Here is an 18046-nt window from a genome sequence, read left to right on the forward strand (position 1 = left end):
CCCTGTAGTGTATGACACTGGGATGCAGAGTGACCTTGCAATGCCCTTCTCGTCCTTGAGCCCGGTCTGTTACATGTGAGCTGCGTGGCCTGACAAAAGTGCCTGCCCTCCCTGAGCCTCGTTTTCTCTCTGGAGAGTGAAGGTGGCAGCCGCTCACGGGACAGCCTGCAGTAACAGGTGCAGGGGCCGCTGGCCACGCTTCTCGCAGCACCCAGCGCCCGCCAGGGGCCTGGTGAAGCTTTGCTGCCAGTTATGGTGATCTTGAGTGTATTCAGCAGCATTCCACACGGTCCCATTAAAGGATTTTAGCTAAAGTGAACACGTTGCAGGAAAACCGGAGACTCGCCCTGAGCACATGGGGAGACACCTGCGCTGACCTCCCTCTGCAGCCAGCGAGTGAGTGAACAGTCCGCAGGGGACTCACTGCAGCACCGGGAGGGGAGCAGCAGACAGACGCCCGCGTTTTCTGCCTGAAGGCGTTTCTTATGTGTGTGTCACCTGTTCTGCCTGCTCCCCACAAGGTGTTTTTGTGGGCTGCTATCAACAACTGGGAAGGGCCTGAGACCTTGCTCCCTTTTTAGCTGCGGAGTTACCTGTGGGTTTTACAGATGCTGCCCAGAAATATGAGAGGCCTGGGCCATTTACTAACAGCAGTCACAGTAGAGCCAGTGTCGCTTCTGTCACCGAACACTGAGGCCTGTTTCCTCAAGGCAGATGATAGCTGCAGTGGCTGCACTGCTGGAGCGGAAGTAACCCTGACCTTCAGGGGCACAGATCCTTGCTGCTGGGCAGTCAGAGACCCTACCCTTGGCTCTAGAGAGAGAGAATCCAGCTTCCCTCGAAGGATGTGGAACAAACAGCAGCCGGGCCCCTGCCTGTGAACTTTCAGGAGGGCAAGGCCCAGCACCCTGTCTCCGGCAGTGGCTTGAGTGTCCGTCATGGTTTGGGTTAGTGAGGGACAGGTGCCCTGAGGGTGACTTAACCAGTGCTGCCCAGTTACCACTCCCTCAGCTCGCCCCTGTGTACTAGAATGCAAGCAGCAAAAGCCCTGGTCATCTTAGCCTAATGGAACTTCGTGGACAAAGAATAGCATCGGTCCGTGCTGTCACTGTGACATGTCACTCAGAGCTGTTCCCTTGTGCTAGCCCTGGACACGGGCTCTTGTTTGCACCCTACCCGTTTGTGTTAGCTCTCATCATAGCAGGATTTCTCTCTATTTTTATGTATTTCACAGAAGCTGTAGGTCATTGATTTCTTCCTTCCGCATCTGTGGCAAACGGAGGCCTGAATATCTCTTAACAAAAAGCCACACCGTGGTTTCACAGCGATGGCGGCATCGGGAGCTGTCAGCCTTCAGGAGCTCCAGTGGGTCTGGGCTCATTTATCCTGGCTCTGGTCTGCTTCTTGACTGAGTCACGCAGGACAGGATTATCCCTGCTTCCTGACAGCACCCAATCCAGAGCAAAGCCCCACTGCCTCAGGCCCCCCAAATTACTCAGCCAAAACCCAAGTCCTACAATAGAACTCCCCATTGTGAGCATTCTCCCAAAACTGCAACCAGTAAGAAACCCGCATTTTCAACTACAGATATGTTGCCAGTGGCCTTTGGCAGAAAGGAATTGATATCAACAAAACCAAGGGCAGAGCCTGGAAAGAGCACTGGAGCCTTCCCTGCTCACTGCACTGATCCAGCACCTTGGCCCTGGTACCTCAGCCGAGTACATGTCCACCTGACTGTACAGCTACTCATTTCACCTCTCAATTTTCTTCACAAAGATATCAGGAGAGACTTTCTCAGATTAACTTGTTGGATCATTTATGCAATATCTATGATATTGTCTTAATGTTTTTTTCACTTTTGAGTTGTTTGGTCGTTTAAAAATTGTACATAATGTGTAATTGAGATCGAAGGTGAACAAGGTTGTCGGACTTGCCAGTTTTTATTAAACTCATGTCATACTTCCTACTCCCTGCCACGCTACTCAATGATGTCTTTGTCCTGTTTGCCTACCGTATTTTTACTTAAAGTACCTTGAGTTTGTATTATTTTCTCTTCCTTTTAGGTTTCATTTAGCTTATTAATATATTATGCTGTCCTTTCCATTTAAAGTTATTGATTTTTAATTAAAGTGACCTGTTGACAGTGTCTCTCTCATGTTAAGTCTGTAGCATCTGTATAGTTAGTGGAGTCAAAAATCCCTAATATATTTGACATTCTGATTATTACAAAGAACCCTTAATAATTAACCTTAGTAATATTTTTTTTAACCAAAATTAAGTCATTAGGGGCTTAAGCACTAAGTAGGTCTAAAGCACACAGGTACAATGGAAGTAGCAACTGGAAGACAATGCCTGGGGGGGGAACAAAGGGCAGAGGGTGGATCATTCCAGATCAGAGGCCTGGAGGGGGGATCCGTGAAGCTGGCTCTCAGGCCCTGCACAGGGGCTGCTGGCAGACGGTGCCGGTGTCTCTGAAGGGCTGCACCGAGGCAGCTCTGCCAAGGAGGAGACACGGCCAGCTGGATTCAGATACTGATCTGGAAGGAGCTGCCTCTGCGGGCTGAACAGCTTTGCTGGTCTGATGCTCACAGGGACAGGAAACACGCAGCCCACAGAGAGGAGACTCCCCTTCTCCTCCCTCAGCCTCGAGTGTCCTTCCCACGTCCCCACTGCCAGAGCCCGACAGGGAGCGGCGGGCGGAGCAGGGGTCTGGTCTGCAGAGCCTCAGCCCCAGCACCACACGCTGAGGACAGGGAGTGGGTCTGACCCTGAGAGAGCACAGCTGCATAACTGTCACTCTCTCAGAGGTTCGTGCCAGGCTCTTTGTCCCCCTTCGATTACATGCTCCTCTCTTTCTTCGTTATACATGTCCCATCGTGCATGACGAATTTTTAAGCTGCTTTGCCTAATGTCCAGGACCCATTTGGTTATTTCCAATCAGGTAACCCTGATGTCACATGGCCACTCTCTCCTCACGCTGCTTTCTCTCCCTTCCGACCAAGTTTTCCCTGTAGATGGTAATTAATCACAGAGAGCTACTTCCCTTCATTGTTTCCTCTTCTTTCTGAAATATGTTCTATAAATTCCCACAGGGTGACCTACACACTCATAAATCTGTTTATCTCTTCCCAATCCCATCTCTGTGAACATATATCTTGCATCCTCAAAGGTATATAACTCTTGAATATGCAGAGAATGTGTTAATGAAAACTCTGGCTGGCTTCTAGTAAGCTATTTTCCTACCAATAAATTAAAAATCCCCCAATTCTTTCTCTTCACAGAAAATAAATTGCCTTATTTTTATTCAAACATTTTCTTGCCTTATTTTCCTGGCATTAAAGGCATCTTGTTTTCTCTCTCTCAAAGCTTAATGATTAAATATCCAAACTTTTGCTTGTTTACTGTATGCCTCCCTACCCCAAACCATATACTTTTATTTTTTTCTAATTCAGCTTTAGTGTTCATTCTATTGTTTTATCCTTTCTGCATAGTTTCCACTACTCCCACTATTTCTATTGTGCTGGGTCTTCTATTAAAATCTCCTGACGTCTAGTCAAGATGACGGAGTAGGTAAATGTTTTGCTCACCTGCTCCCATGGCAACATCAAAATTACAACTAAACTACAGAGTAAGCATCGTTGAGAATCACCTGAAGACTAGCCCAACAGAAATCCTATATCTAAGGATGTACAGAAGAAGCCACATGGAGACTGGTAGGAGGGACAGAGATGCAAAGGGGTTGGTCCTACACCCACATCAGGATATCTCAGCTGTGGAGGTTACCCCTGAGAAGCAGAAGTCCCAGCCTCACACAGCTCCCCAGCCCATGTCTCCAGTGCCGGGAAAATAAGTCCCCCTAACTTCTGGATGTGAAAATCAGTGGGGATTCCATCTGAGATAGATAGAGGGTTGCTGGAGTCCCAGGCGTTCCTCTTAAACTGCCCACATTTATTTTTTTACTTACTAGCTCTCAGCTCCAGAGTTGGGGCAGCAGCTCACAAGGTGCCAAAGACATACAAGGAGCAACGGAGTCACCTAACTTTGGAACAAGAGTTGGAGGGACAACTTTCTCCCAGACAAAAGTGCTGGCAGAGGCCATTGTTTTCTGCTGCGTTCTCCCCCCACAGGGCCACCAGAACTCCATCAATCTGGCTAACATTGTTTGCCCCGCCCTGGTGATTCCCACCAGCTTTTAGACCCACTCAGGCCACATCCCGCAGCATTTCCATACAAACGGCTTTTCTCAGCTCTCACCGTGGACTCTCCTAAAATCTTCATTGTAAGTGTGCCCCTCTCTGTACTAAGAAGAGGAGGGTACTTTAAATCACCAGGAATTCTTATCTATGGGGAAGGGACAGACTTGAATTTGAAATAACACCATACATTTATTTACTGTATTTTTCTGGATAATTTCCCTAACACGCTTCCCCTAACTCCCAATATCTTTCTTCTTTCCTTAGATGGAAATGGTAAAGGTGGTGGCTTGGGCCTTTTCAGAGAGTTTTGTTCAGTTCCCCTGAGTATCTCCCATGTATACATGAGGTGTACATGTCATTACATTTACGTTTCTCCCTTGTTACAGGGTGTTTCAGTCAAGAGCCTAGAAGGGTAGAGGGGAATTATTTTTCCTTCCCTACACCAAGTACATGATAAGAACAAAGTAAGTTTTGTTGAAGAAATAAAGAAACCTTGAAAGAAGCTTAAGTTTTTTCCAGATTTGTTCCACTGGTTGAGACCCTCACCCGTAGGGACCTGGGCCCAGCTCTGGACTTGTATTATTGGTGTAGTATGTTACCAAATATGGCAAGAAGATTGTTGTGATGATCAGTTTTATGTTTTAACTTGGCCAGGCTATACTATCCAGTTTTAGGGGAGAAAAGTATAATTTTCCTTTTACCCTTCTAAATCGTCATCTGGGAACTCTGTAACAAAGGACAGGTTAGCAAGAGAAAAACAAACAGAAGTTTATTAACACTTCTACCTCATGTATACATGGGAGGTACTCAGATGAAAATAAGTAACTCTCAGAGGTGACTTAGAATTCAGGCTTAGGTACCATCTTCAGCTAAAGACAAAGGAGAGAAGGGTGTGGGGGGAGTTAGTTACGAGTAGGTGACTAGAAAAAGTATGGTAAATAAAAGTAATGTCTGCTATGAAAATTTAAGTCCACTCCTTTTGCCTTGATAAGAGTCTCGGGTGGGGTTGGGGAAGGAAAAGATTTGGAAGTTAGTCACCATTGTTGAACTTCACTGCTCTGATGATTCACCTGAATTATACTCTTTAGGGAAAAGTAATCAGGTTGACATACTTCTATGAACTGACCAGAGAAAAAATTCTGAGATGTCTTAGAATAAATTACAACAGGCCAGAGAATCTGAGGAAGAGACAGGGAAATTAGTCAGTGAGCAGCCTCTAACTAAACCCAATAGAGACTTCTCACAAGGATGTCAGCTTCGTGGCAGAGTGAGAGGACTCCTTTGTTTTTTCCCTTAAATTTCCAGCAAGTGAGACAATTATAACTTAACAAAAGACTTCCGGCTCAACAAACACACTGGAAAGATCCAGCATGAGTACATATGATGGCTGGCAACTTGGAATGAGCATGGGGGTGGGACAGGGCGAAGGACAGGTGCAGTGGCCGTAGATGCAGTTTAGCACCCACCGTGGCTCCTGTAAGAACAGTAGTGGCAAAGTCAGGCTGCAGCCCTCACATGACAGCCTGGACATGCGGGGCAGAGGCAGTGTCCCTCCAGGAAAAGGCACCCCCCTCACCCCTCACCATCATGGCAGAGCCTGGTAGAGAAAGCTGAGACCTTACAGCCATGGCTGGCAGGGGGTGGAGCCCCAAGATCTCCAACTGGCCTACCCTGCCCAATCCGTGGCTGGCAGGGCCCAAGGAGGCAATGGAGATGACGCCAAAAACACAGTGGATTCAGCAGTCATTGCTGCAAAGAATTTAGCACTGGGAGCTCACAAAACCAATTATCCACCACCTACCTCATTTCCTCACCACTATGGTGATGTCCCATAACCAAGGTGATCTTGTCACAGTGGGTACCTGGCATTTTCCTTAACCAAAGTAATGTCACTCCACCACAATCTCAGAGGCACAAATATGCAAGTAAGAGAAAATAAAAGTTTACACTATAACCCCATCTACTGGCAAACAAAGAAAGTACCTTATCTATCAATCTGCTGAATTGTTGTGAGCAAAATAATATCTAAATGAGAAAGAGTTCACTGTCTCAAATGGGCAGGCAGAGAAACACTCCATCAAATACCATAAACAACCAAGGTAATACGGGAGCACAGAAATAACATATGGGAAGGCTCCAGAAACCAAATTCACAGTCATGAAAGACTGTGACTTAAGTGACACAGAATATAAGATTGTCGTGATGTACTGTTATTAACCAATGTTGCCCCAATAAATTGAATTTTAAAAAAGTGCACACATTCCTGAATGTGTGTTAAAACTGAGTCAGCTTCCAGGCAGCTATTTCAGCAATTGTCCAGGAAGAATAGCCGACCGCCAGACACGACTGCATACGAATTCTGCTAATGCACAAACATTCTTGATTGCTGCCCACATCAATCCAGATAATCAAATACCTATTCCCTACAGACTCTTCATCAACCCCATAACTTTCTCCAATTCATCTTTTCCCACCCCCCTCATCTATAGCCAAAGTAAATTATTTTAAAACAACTTACATCTCTGTTTTCCAAACTCATTGTATAAAGGAGCCTCGTCAACCCCAGCGCAGGAAGAGTAAACATGTTTCTCTTCATCTAGCCCCGAGATCCTTTCTGGCCCTTACACTGGTCCTTTCTCTGGCTATCATACCGCACAATAAATTCTTTCTTTCAGGACAACTTTTATCTCCAAGGACTGTTTGTTTAGTGTGGAGTTTTATGAGTTCTTTATATATTTTGCTTATTAAACCTTTGTCAGAGCTGTTGTTTGTATATGTCATCTCTCATTTGGTTGGTTGCCTTTTTTGTTGTTGATTTCCTTTGCAGGGTAGAAGCTTTGTAGTTTGATATAGTCCCACTCATTTATTTTTTACTTTACTTCCCTTGCCTTTGGGGTAAAATTCATAAAATGTTCTTTATGACAAATGACCATAAGTTTAGTACTTCTATTTCCTTACAACAATGTATTGTTTCATGTCTTATATTTAGGTCTTTGACCCATTTTGATTTAATTTTTGTACACGGAGACAAACTGTAATGTAGTTTCATTTTTTTATGTGGCTTTCCAGTTTTCCCAGCACCATTTATTGAGGAGGCTTTCTTTCTCTCTTGTGTGTTTCTGGCTCTTTTGTCTAAAATTATCTGCCCATGTACATGTGGTTTTATTTCTGGGCTCTCAATTCTGTTCCATTGGTCTTTGAGTCTATTTTCTGCCAATCCCATGCTGTTTTGATTATTGTAGCTCTGTAATATAATTTGAAGTCAGGTGGTGTGATACCTCTGGCTTCATTCTTCTTTCTCAGGATGCTTTGGCTAGTGTGGGTCTTTTGTTGTTCCATACAAATCTGATGATTTTTTGTTCTGTTTATTTAAAAAATGACATTGGAATTTTGATGGGCATGGCATTAAATTTTTATATTGTTTTGGGTAATGTGGTTATTTTGCCCTTCCAGGCATGGCTCAGGGGTTGAGCATTGATCTATGATCCAGGTGATAGTAGTTCGATTCCCGGTCAGGGCACATGCCCAGGTTTCGGGCTTTATCCCCAGTCGGGGGAGTGCAGGAGGCAGCTGATCAATGACTCTCATCATTGATGTTTTCATCTCTCTCTCCCTCTCCCTTCCTCTCTCTGAAATCAATAAAGATATTTAAAAAATAAAATAAAAATAATAATAAAAAGAATGTGGCTATTTTAACTATATTGATTCTTCCAGTCCATGAACACGGACTTCTTTCTCTTTCATTGTGTCATTTTCAATCTCTTTTAATAATGCTTTTTAGCTTTCAGTATGTAGGTCTTTCATATCCTTTATTAAGTTTATTCTTAGATATTTTGTTCTTTTAGTTGCAATTGTAAAGTGAATTGTTTTTTATTTTCATCTCTTTTTCTGAAGTTTCGTTGTTAGTATGTAGGTAGGCAGTGGATTTTTGTAGATTAATTTTGTATTCTGCAACTTTATTTGTTTATTGTTTCTAATACTTTTTTGGTGGAGTCTTTAGGGTTTTTTACATACAGAATCATGTCATCTGCAAAAAATGATACTTTTACTTCTTCCTTCCCAATTTGGATGCCTTTTATTTCTTTCTCTTCCCTTATTGTTCTGGCTAGGAATTCCAGCACTGTGTTGAATAAGAATGTTGAAAGTGAGCATCCTTGTCTTGTTCCTGATTTTAGAGGAAAAGTTTTCAATTTTTCACCATTGAGTATGATACTGCCTGAGGGTTTGTCATACATGGCCTTTATTATGTTGAAGTACTTTCCTTCTATGTGTAGTTTATTGAATGTTTTAATCAATAAATGGATGTTGTATCTTATGAAATTCTTTCTACATCTATTAATAAGATGATTGTTTATAAATTCTTTTGTTGACATGATGTATTACATTGCTTGATTTGTATTGTTGAACCATCCTTGTACCCGGGAGTGCATCTGACTTGATCGTGGTGTATTATTTTATTAATGTATTGTTGTATTAAATTTGCTAGAATTTTCTTTAGGATTTTTCATTTGTATTCATCAGAGATATTGGTCTGTAGTTTTTTGTATGTGTGTTATCCTTGCCAGGTTTTGGTATCAGAGTTATGGTGGCCTCATAAAAATACATTAGGAAGTATTGTCCGTTTTTCAAATTTTTGGAAGAGTTTGAAGAGGATAGGTTTCAAATCTCCTTTGAATGTTTGGTAGAATTCACTGGTGAAGCCATCTGGTTCTGGGCTTTTATTTTGGGGGGAGGTTTTTGATGGCTGTTTCAATTTCCTCACTGCTGATCGGTCTATTTAAATTTTCTAATACTTTATGGTTTAGTTTAGGGAAGTTATATATTTCTAGGAACTTATTATTTCTTCTAGGTTATTGAATTTGGTGGCATGTAGCCTTTTAATGTATTCCAGTATGATCTTTTGAATATCCATGATATCTGTGGTGCCTTCTCTTTAATTTCTAATTTTGTTTATATGGGTCTTTTCTCTTTTTTCCTTAATGAAACTAGCCAGTGGTTTGTCAATTTCATTAATCTTTCAAAAAAAAACCTCTTGGTTTTTATTAATTTTTTCTATAGTCTTTTTCTTCTCTATTTCATTCAATTTTGCTCTAATTTTTATTATTTACTTTATTCTGCTGGCTTTGGGTTGCTTTTGTTCTTTTTCCAGTTCTTTAAGATGTAATGTTAGGTTGTTTACTTGAGTTTTCTCTTGTTTCTTGAAATAGGCCTATACTGATATAAACTTCCCTCTTATTACTACTTTTACTACATCCCAGAGAGTTGGTTTTTTCTTAAGAATAGTTTTTTGATTTTTTTATAGACAGAGGAATGGAGAAGGGGGAAACATCGATGAAAGAGCAGCATTGATTGGCTGCATCCTGCACGCCCCCTACTGGAATCAAACCTTCAGTGCATGTGCCCTGACCAGGAATCGAACCAGCGCCGTCTGGGTGCACAGGGCCATGCCCAACCAACTGAGCCACACTGCCTAGGACATGTCCCAGAAGTTTTGATATGTGGTATTGTCATTCTCATTTGCCTCTATATATCTTTTAATGTCACATTTTATTTCTCCTTTGAACCATTCAATTTTTAGTAGTATGTTATTACAATCTCCATGTATTTGTGGGTTTCTTTACTTCTTCATTGCAGTTGATTTCTAATTTGAAAACATTGTAGTCAGAGAATATGCTTGGTATAATTTCAATCTTCTTGAATATGTTGCTGCTAGTTCTGTGAGCCAACATGTGGTCTTTCCTTGAGAATGTTCCATATGCACTGGGAAAGAGTGTATAATCTGATGTTCTGGGATGAAAGGGTCTGTAAATGTCAATTACATCCATTTTGTCTAATGTATCATTTAAAGCTGATATTTCTTTATTGACTTTGTATTTGGTTGATCTGTCTAGAGCCATCAGTGGAGCATTAAGGTCCCCAACTATGATTGTGTTTTTGTCTGTTTCTCCCTTTAATTCTGTGAGTGGTTGCTGTATATATTTTGGTGGTTCTTGATTGGGTGCATATATATTAAGAAATGTTATGTCCTCTTGATGTAGTGTCCCTTTTATCATTATAAAATGTCCATATTTTTCTCTTGCTACCTTTCTATCTTGAAATCTATTTTGTCAGATATAAGTGTGGCTACACCTGCTTTTCTGTGGATGTTATTTGCTTGGAGAATTGTTCTCCACCTTTCACTTTGAATCGACTTTTCTCTTTGTACCTTAGATGTGTCTCTTGATAGTGGCATACAGTTGGGTTTTATTTTTTGATCCACTCTGCTGCTCTGTGCCTCTTTATTGGTGAATTTAGTCCATTTAAATTTATGGTAATTATTGATGTATGAGATTTCTTATAGCCATCTTATCCTTTATTTTCTGATAGTTCTGTGCCTTTATTGTTTTTTTTAATATATTTTTATTGATTTCAGAGAGGGAGAGAGAGAGAGAGACAGAAACATTGATGAGAAAGAAACATGGATCGGCTGCCTCTGCTCACTGCCTGCTGAGGATCAGCCCGCAACCTGGGCATGTGCCCTGACCAGGAATTGAACCGGCGACCTACTGGTGCATGGGACAACGCTCAACCAACTGAGCTGCACTGGCCCTGCACATTTGGTTCTTTTCTTTCGTGTTTCTGTCTGTTGTTTTTGTATGGTGTTATTCCATACTCTTTCTTCTGTTTCCTCTTTTTTAAAGCTATGTGTCTCAGAGAAACATTGATCAGTTGCCTTCTACACATGCCTGGATTGGGGATCAAACCCACAACCTGGGTACATAGCCTGACCAGGAATCAAACCCACAATGTTTTCCTGTACAAGAAGATGCTCCAACCAACCGGGTCACATCTCTTTTCCTCTCTCTCTCCCTTCCTCTCTCTAAAATCGATTGTTAAAAAACTATGAGATTCCACCTCACACTTGTTAGAGGGGCAATTATCAACAAGACAAGTATTAACAAGTGTTGGAGAGGTTGTGAAAAAAGGGAACCCTCATGTGCTACTGGTGGGAATGTAGACTGCTACAGCCACTGTGGGAAATAGTCTGGCGGTGCCTCAAAAAATTAACAATAGAGTTAGCATATGGCCCAGCAACCCCTCTCCTGGGTATCTACTTGAAAACATATATTTGCAAAGACATATGCACCCCTATGTTCACTGCAACATTATTCACAGAGGCCAAGACATGAAGAAAACTAAAGCGTCCTTCAACAGAGGACTGGACAAAGAAGATGTGGGACATATATCCAATGGATACTACTCAGCCATAAGAAAGGGTGAAATACTGCCATTTTCGACAACATGGAAGGACCTTGAGAACATTATGGTAAGTGAAATAAGTCAGTCAGAAAAAGCTAAGAACCAGAAGATTTCACTCATATGTGGGATGTAAAACTGAAACTCGTGGACACAAACAGCAGTGTGGTGGTTGCCAGAGGGAAGGGGTGGGATGCAGGGGGTGAAGGGGGCCTGATACATACATGGTAACAGAAAGTGATTTGACTTTGGGTGGGAGGCACGTAGTACAATATACAGATCTTGTACTACACAAATGTACACTTGAAGCCTATATGATTCTATTAACCAATGTCACCCCAATAAATTTCATTAAAAATTTAAAGTTTAATAAAAATGACATTCACTAAAAATGAGATCATTGTGGAATAATATTGTGATTAGAATGAAAGGAATGCTTTAGGACAGAAGAGAATTGAAACAAAAAATAATGAAACCTCATGATTTGACATATTTTCAATTCTAAAACTTTTTAATCTGCTAAATTTCAAACTGTCTGAATCATATTATATTTAGCATTTAAACTTTGAAAGTAAAATCCAGTATTATTCAATATAAAGTAGATAAATTATGTGGTAAAAATTGCAACAATTCAAAATATTCCTATTGAGTATTATTTTTTCAGTTTTAAACTATATGTGTATAAAAGTAAATTCATTGATAATTATGAGTTTCTTAACAACAACAAAATGATGACCTATTCTAACCAAGTAAAAAAACAAAACAAAAACTGGCTTCTTTGATAGAAGAAATAAAAACTACATTAAGTTGGAAACCTCTACCTTATTTCACAAAAAAGAAAAGAAAATCTGAAATTGAAATCAAAGAAAAGTTATTTGTAGAAACCTTGAGCCTTTGAAATATTCAGATTCCAAACAAACTATACCATTTTAGCAGGAAGAATGCAAGATCAAAGTCACAAATAAGGCGGCAGCCAAACCGTCACCTCGTATAAAGCTGGCCGCCTGAGCTGGTCTAACTGAAAAAAAGGAAAAAGAAAAAAGAAAAATATATGATGCCAGCTAGAAAAAGTCTGGAACAAAGTTACATTTTTGCAGGTTTTATGGAAACCCAAAGAGTGAATTGAACGTTTTATGAAATATGCATCACTAAAAGTTACTTTCACAGGTATGAAATCAACCAGCTTTCTACAAATTCAAAGCATGTGCTGTCCTAGAGTAAAAACAGGAAAAAAAATTTAAAACCGTACACATTTGATCACTGTAAGGTATGGTTTATCTGTCTTGTTTTGTTTTATTTGCAATAAAAAGCATTATGCAAGAGATCCTATATTTAGAATGATCACTTACGTGAAGGCCGTACTTACAGCTGAAAATATGCAATAATGAACAAAATTCAGGTTTAGAAATGTATATCTTTTCAGGGACCGAGCGGCTCTCCAAGTCAACGGGTGAACTAATTGTGAAACCTCACTTTCATTTGTTGGCCAAAATCCTGCATCAGAGGCCTGCGTTCGACCCAGCACACTCACTCCACAGCTTCTGATCCGGTATAATTAATATGATGCTTTGATCTATTTTTATCTCTGTTTTTTAGATGCAACAAGAAGTGATGATTAACATATCTAACTGTATGTTTGGCAAAACGAAGTGATAAAATCTTATTGTTAGGGAGTGAACTTCCAAAGACGACAGCCATGTGCATGGCTCCTTCCACAGAGCCAGAAATGCCCTCCTGCTCCCTCTACCAGCACGGCCTGTGGGGAGCTGTGTCTCTGCCCGAGTTCTCAGGTTTTCACCAAGGCTGCTGGCCTGCCTAAGGCTCAGGAGTCCATAAATACTACAGTAGTGATAAAGAAAATCTGTATATCAGGACCCGCAAAGTGGAGGCTTCCCCAGTGGCCTGGCGCACATCACAGACCTAACGCTAAGTCGGCCCACACTGGCTGTGCCTCACTGAGCAGGAGGCCCGACACGTTAGCCGCAGTCCTTGCCTGGGCTCCAGCCGGCCCACCTCGCCCGCAGCCCTCAGGCCGCCCCGCAGCCCTCAGGCCGCCTCTGCCTCTAACCCTCCCCGGGGCTCTGACGCTCGCTCCTGCCCCAGATTCCTGGGGACAGCGCCCTGGCTAGTGCCCGTGAGGCGCTGCACCCCCGGATCCATGCAACCCATGTTCCCTTGAAGGAAGGACAGGAAACTCGTCACTAAATTGTATTATTTTTGTCATTTGACAGTAAATACCATTCCAGTTGCCTGAAAGGGCCCTGAGGCACTCTTTCCAAGAGTGGAACAAAGTCTTCTTCCTTTTAATAACCTTACGATACTTCATTTGGTGATTTGAAGCTTTTTATATTGCTGTAAAATTTATACAACAAAAAGTTTGCCCCTGTAGCCATTTTTAAATGTACAGTCCAGTGGCATTCATTCTATTCACAATTTGTGCAGCCATCAGCAAGCACTACCTGTTCGCAAAATGTTTTCATCATCCAAAACCAAAAGTGTACCCCTTTAGCAATAACTCTCCAACCCGCTTTCCCTCAGCCTCTGGTGGCTTCTAATCTACTTTCCTCAACGAATTTACTTCTGAATGTGACATTTCTGGAATGGTCCTGAATACAAATGCTTGTTTATCCAATTAAATTCTGGTGGAAAAAAAGAATAGATTTTTACTAAAATATGCAAATAACTACATTGCGGTGAAAAGTACTTTTTATAATATTTGACCACTTATCTAATTAGTTTTTAATACAAAGCTAATCAATATACAATCATCACTTTCTATACGTTAACCATTTTTAAGTTTTGATGATGACCTCTAAATTATGAAATACATTAAGATTTTTCCATGGGATTTCCACTCCTCCAAATTCTGAAAGGTTGGTTAGGACAAGACACTATTCAAAGGGACTTTCATTTTAATTTGCACAGGTGTGGCCTGTAAAACTGAGGATTAGAAATAAGCCAAAGAAAAAGAAAATTGTTTTATAGTATGCCCATCAGAAAATATAACTTTAATTAAATTTCCCTTATATAAGTTACAGTTACCCATGGACACAGACAATAGTGTGGTGAAGGCCTGGGGAGGGCAGTGGGTACGTGGTGGAAGGGGTCAATGGGGAAAAAGAGGGACATCTGTAATTTTTGGAACTATATTTAAAAAAATAATAATAATAATTTTTTTAAAAAATCTTTACAGCCAGGACTTGACTTTGCAGCCTGCTTTCACAGAATCAGCTGTTTCTAGACTAAGGTGGTCTGAATACTTTAATCTATTTCCCAAACAGTGTCTGACAGGTAGCAATGTCAGCAGATACTTGAAAAGCTTTATTCTGAATGTGGGGAAGTCAAAATCATAAGAGATATCAGAGGAGACTGATCACTATATCAAAACCTAATGACAATATGCTTATAATCTTGACTACAATTGGAACCAATGACAGTGTTTGGAAATAAAAATAACAAAACATCACACTAATTTCAAGGAAGATGAGCTCTTTCAGAAGAGAAATTCTGATTTTGACTTTAGAAAGTTTCACAATCTTGACAAAGTCAGTATGACAGCACAAAATGTTAATAAGTCCTCAATAAAGATGTTTTCAAACACAAGTGAGACCAGGCTAAAACCATTCCCCTGATCCAGTTACAAAGAAGTGGGTGCCAGTCACTGGGGGATTCCCAGTCTTCAAAACATAAACAAAACAAGAACAGATCTAAATGTCATCCACTGGTAGACTGTACTCACATGGTCCCTAAAACAGAACAAATCCAGATCTGCAAGAAGTGAAATAGACCAGAAACAGACTCAGGAGAGCAAAGCCTCTGTCACGACTCATCACAAGTCACCTCAGAGACCAAGCACAGAGCTGGGCAAAGAGGTGCATTTATTGAACAACTTATTTTGCTCCATTTCATTGGGTAAATCTTTGTGAGTGTCTTGACAGGTCCCCAAGAAACAATAAAACAAACAAACACATAAATGAGTGGCAAATAAATAAGCAAGCAAGCAGGGGAACTCACTGGAGATTTAGATCAATCAGAAAGGGAAGATTTTCTATTTGCAGTAAGAGCATTATTCAAGGCAATCAGCTCTCAAAGTAGCTTCCTGCAATGAGGAGCAACAGCTGTATTTATAGTTCACATTTTTGTATCACAGTGAGTAAGTCTGATTGAATGGCGTTTGGGCCAATGTCAATAAAGAACAGAAGTTACAGCCTTTTATAATTTTTATAAGAAAAAAAAACATAATCATAGCATATTTCAGGATGCAGTTTTCAAAATTGCATATAGTAAGATCCAGCTGAGGGAAAGGAAACAGATAAAAGAGAAAAAGAAACAGTACTCACACCTATGCATGTGCAACATAAAATATATGCACATATAGAGTAATATGTGAGTACCTTTCATTAGGAGACTATGTGGATGCAAATAGACAATTTTTAGAATTCAGTAAAAATATAAAGGAAAATCTGTGCTAAAAATATCTTAGATTAAGTTTGCTGGAGAAAACACAGCATTTCTAGTCACTCCAGCATGAAAATATAGACCAGGCATAAAACCTTCTTCTTGATTTTGGAGACAAGTACATGTTTTTCCATGGGTATATATCATTTTTCCATTCAGTTTTCCCACAAACTAGCTCTGGCTCTGTACGGAACCTAGATGAGTGGATAAAAAAGCTGTGGTACATTATACCATGGAATACTATGCAGCTGTAAAGAAGAAAGATCTCGTATCCTTTGGGACAGCATGGAGGGACCTGGAGGGTATTATGCTAAGCAAATAAGGCAGGCAGAAAAAGACAAACATCATATGATCTCACTTATATGTGGAATCTAAAGAACAAAATAAACTGATGAACAAAATAGATTCAGTGACATAGAAGCATGGAGCAGACTGGCAAATCTCAGAGGGAAGGCAAGAGTAAGCAGGTTGGGAGAAATTAATCAAGAATTTATATGCATATATGCATAACTCATGGACACAGACAATAGTGTAGTGAAGGCCTGGGTCAGGGAGTGGGTGTGGGATAGAAGGTTGACGTCAAGGGGGAAAAAAGGGGGATTCCTATAATACTTTCAACAAAAAGGTAAATTTAAAAATAAATAGATAAATAAAACCAACTAAGTCTAACTTCCTCATCACTACAATAAAATAAATTTTAATGCTTACTCTATTTAACAATACATGTACTTTGTTACTCACTTTCACATTTCCAAATACAGATTTTTCAATGTATTACTTATTTTAAATATAAAATTCTTCCAAGAACAGATAAGCCCCATTGACACAAATTATTCAAAGGGAAAGCAGTCAAAATAGTAAAATATTTGCAAACCAGTTCTCATTTAGAGGACAATTATTGAGCACCTATTTGGTGCTGGCCATTTCCCCAAACACCACTGATTGCAGCTGTAACACTATAAACAATATCCTTGAGCAGCTTCTTAGTAGCAGAGAACACAAAAATGAACAGAGTAAACAAATTGCACAGAAAGTGCTGTAATGCAGTATAAAAATGCTATACCCATTCACAATTTGTAGTAACTACCTCAGCCTTTCAAATTTGAATTTATAAAGGCTTGAAGAATAGGAAGAATATTGCCTTTCAAGAATGGGGAAAAGTATTCCAAGGAGAAGCATAAAAAATGAAATGACCTAACATATATCTTCATAAAAAGTATCTCAAATATGTCCACTCTTATCCACAGCCACCAGCATAGCCTAGTCTCAAACACCGTCCTCTCTCACCAGGAATGTTGTAATTCCAACCAACTCGCATCCATGATCCAATCTTGACCCCTTCATCCCATGTAGTAGACACAGTAACTTTTTATTTTTTACTACATTTTAGATCTTGCCACTGCTGCTTAAAATTTGTCAAGATTTTCTATTCCTTTAAAATGAAATCTAAATTCTTTGTCAAAGCCTTGGTCATCTGACATTTCTTCACACTTCAAGTTCCACATCCCTAATTGGCTGTGATTGAATATATATATATATGGATGTCTTTAAACTCTTTCCCCAACCAGCTTCTTGGAAACCATATTTCTAAATGCTCACACACATTTCAGAATTAGAATCTATTTTGATAATATTTTCTGAAGTTGGCTAATTGGTAGTTTTTCTGAGTCTATTAGAAACATACAATTTGAGAGAAAAGGTATCTAAATTGTAACTATATGGGAATACCTATTTGTTTATTAATTGTGCTTCTAAGCAATTGAAAAAAAGTAGCATTTTTTTAAACTTGGAATCATACTTGAAATGTAAAAAAGACTTCCTGTACTCATGTACTAAGTAACTCAGACACACCCTTTCAGTGAGGAAAACTAGGAAAAAAATGCATATTTAATATTGTGTGCATATGCTTGCAGGAACTGAAGAGCTAAGGAGATCAGGCAGAATTATTGGGCCAGGATTTGGGAGACAATGGAAATACAGAGACATGTGTCAGGCATTGGAGAGCACTTGCTCTTGGATATTAGTTATTCCAGCAGCAGGAAGGCAGGGTGAGGGAGGCAATGTGTGTCCAAAGCAGCAGAGAGGTGTGTTTCTATACTCTCCTTCATGGTGAGAGGCTGATGGGTTACAAACTAGATATCTACCAGGCCTCACAG

This window comes from Miniopterus natalensis, chromosome 6 (genome assembly GCF_054644295.1).
Source record: "Miniopterus natalensis isolate mMinNat1 chromosome 6, mMinNat1.hap1, whole genome shotgun sequence".
Taxonomy (NCBI): domain Eukaryota; kingdom Metazoa; phylum Chordata; class Mammalia; order Chiroptera; family Miniopteridae; genus Miniopterus; species Miniopterus natalensis.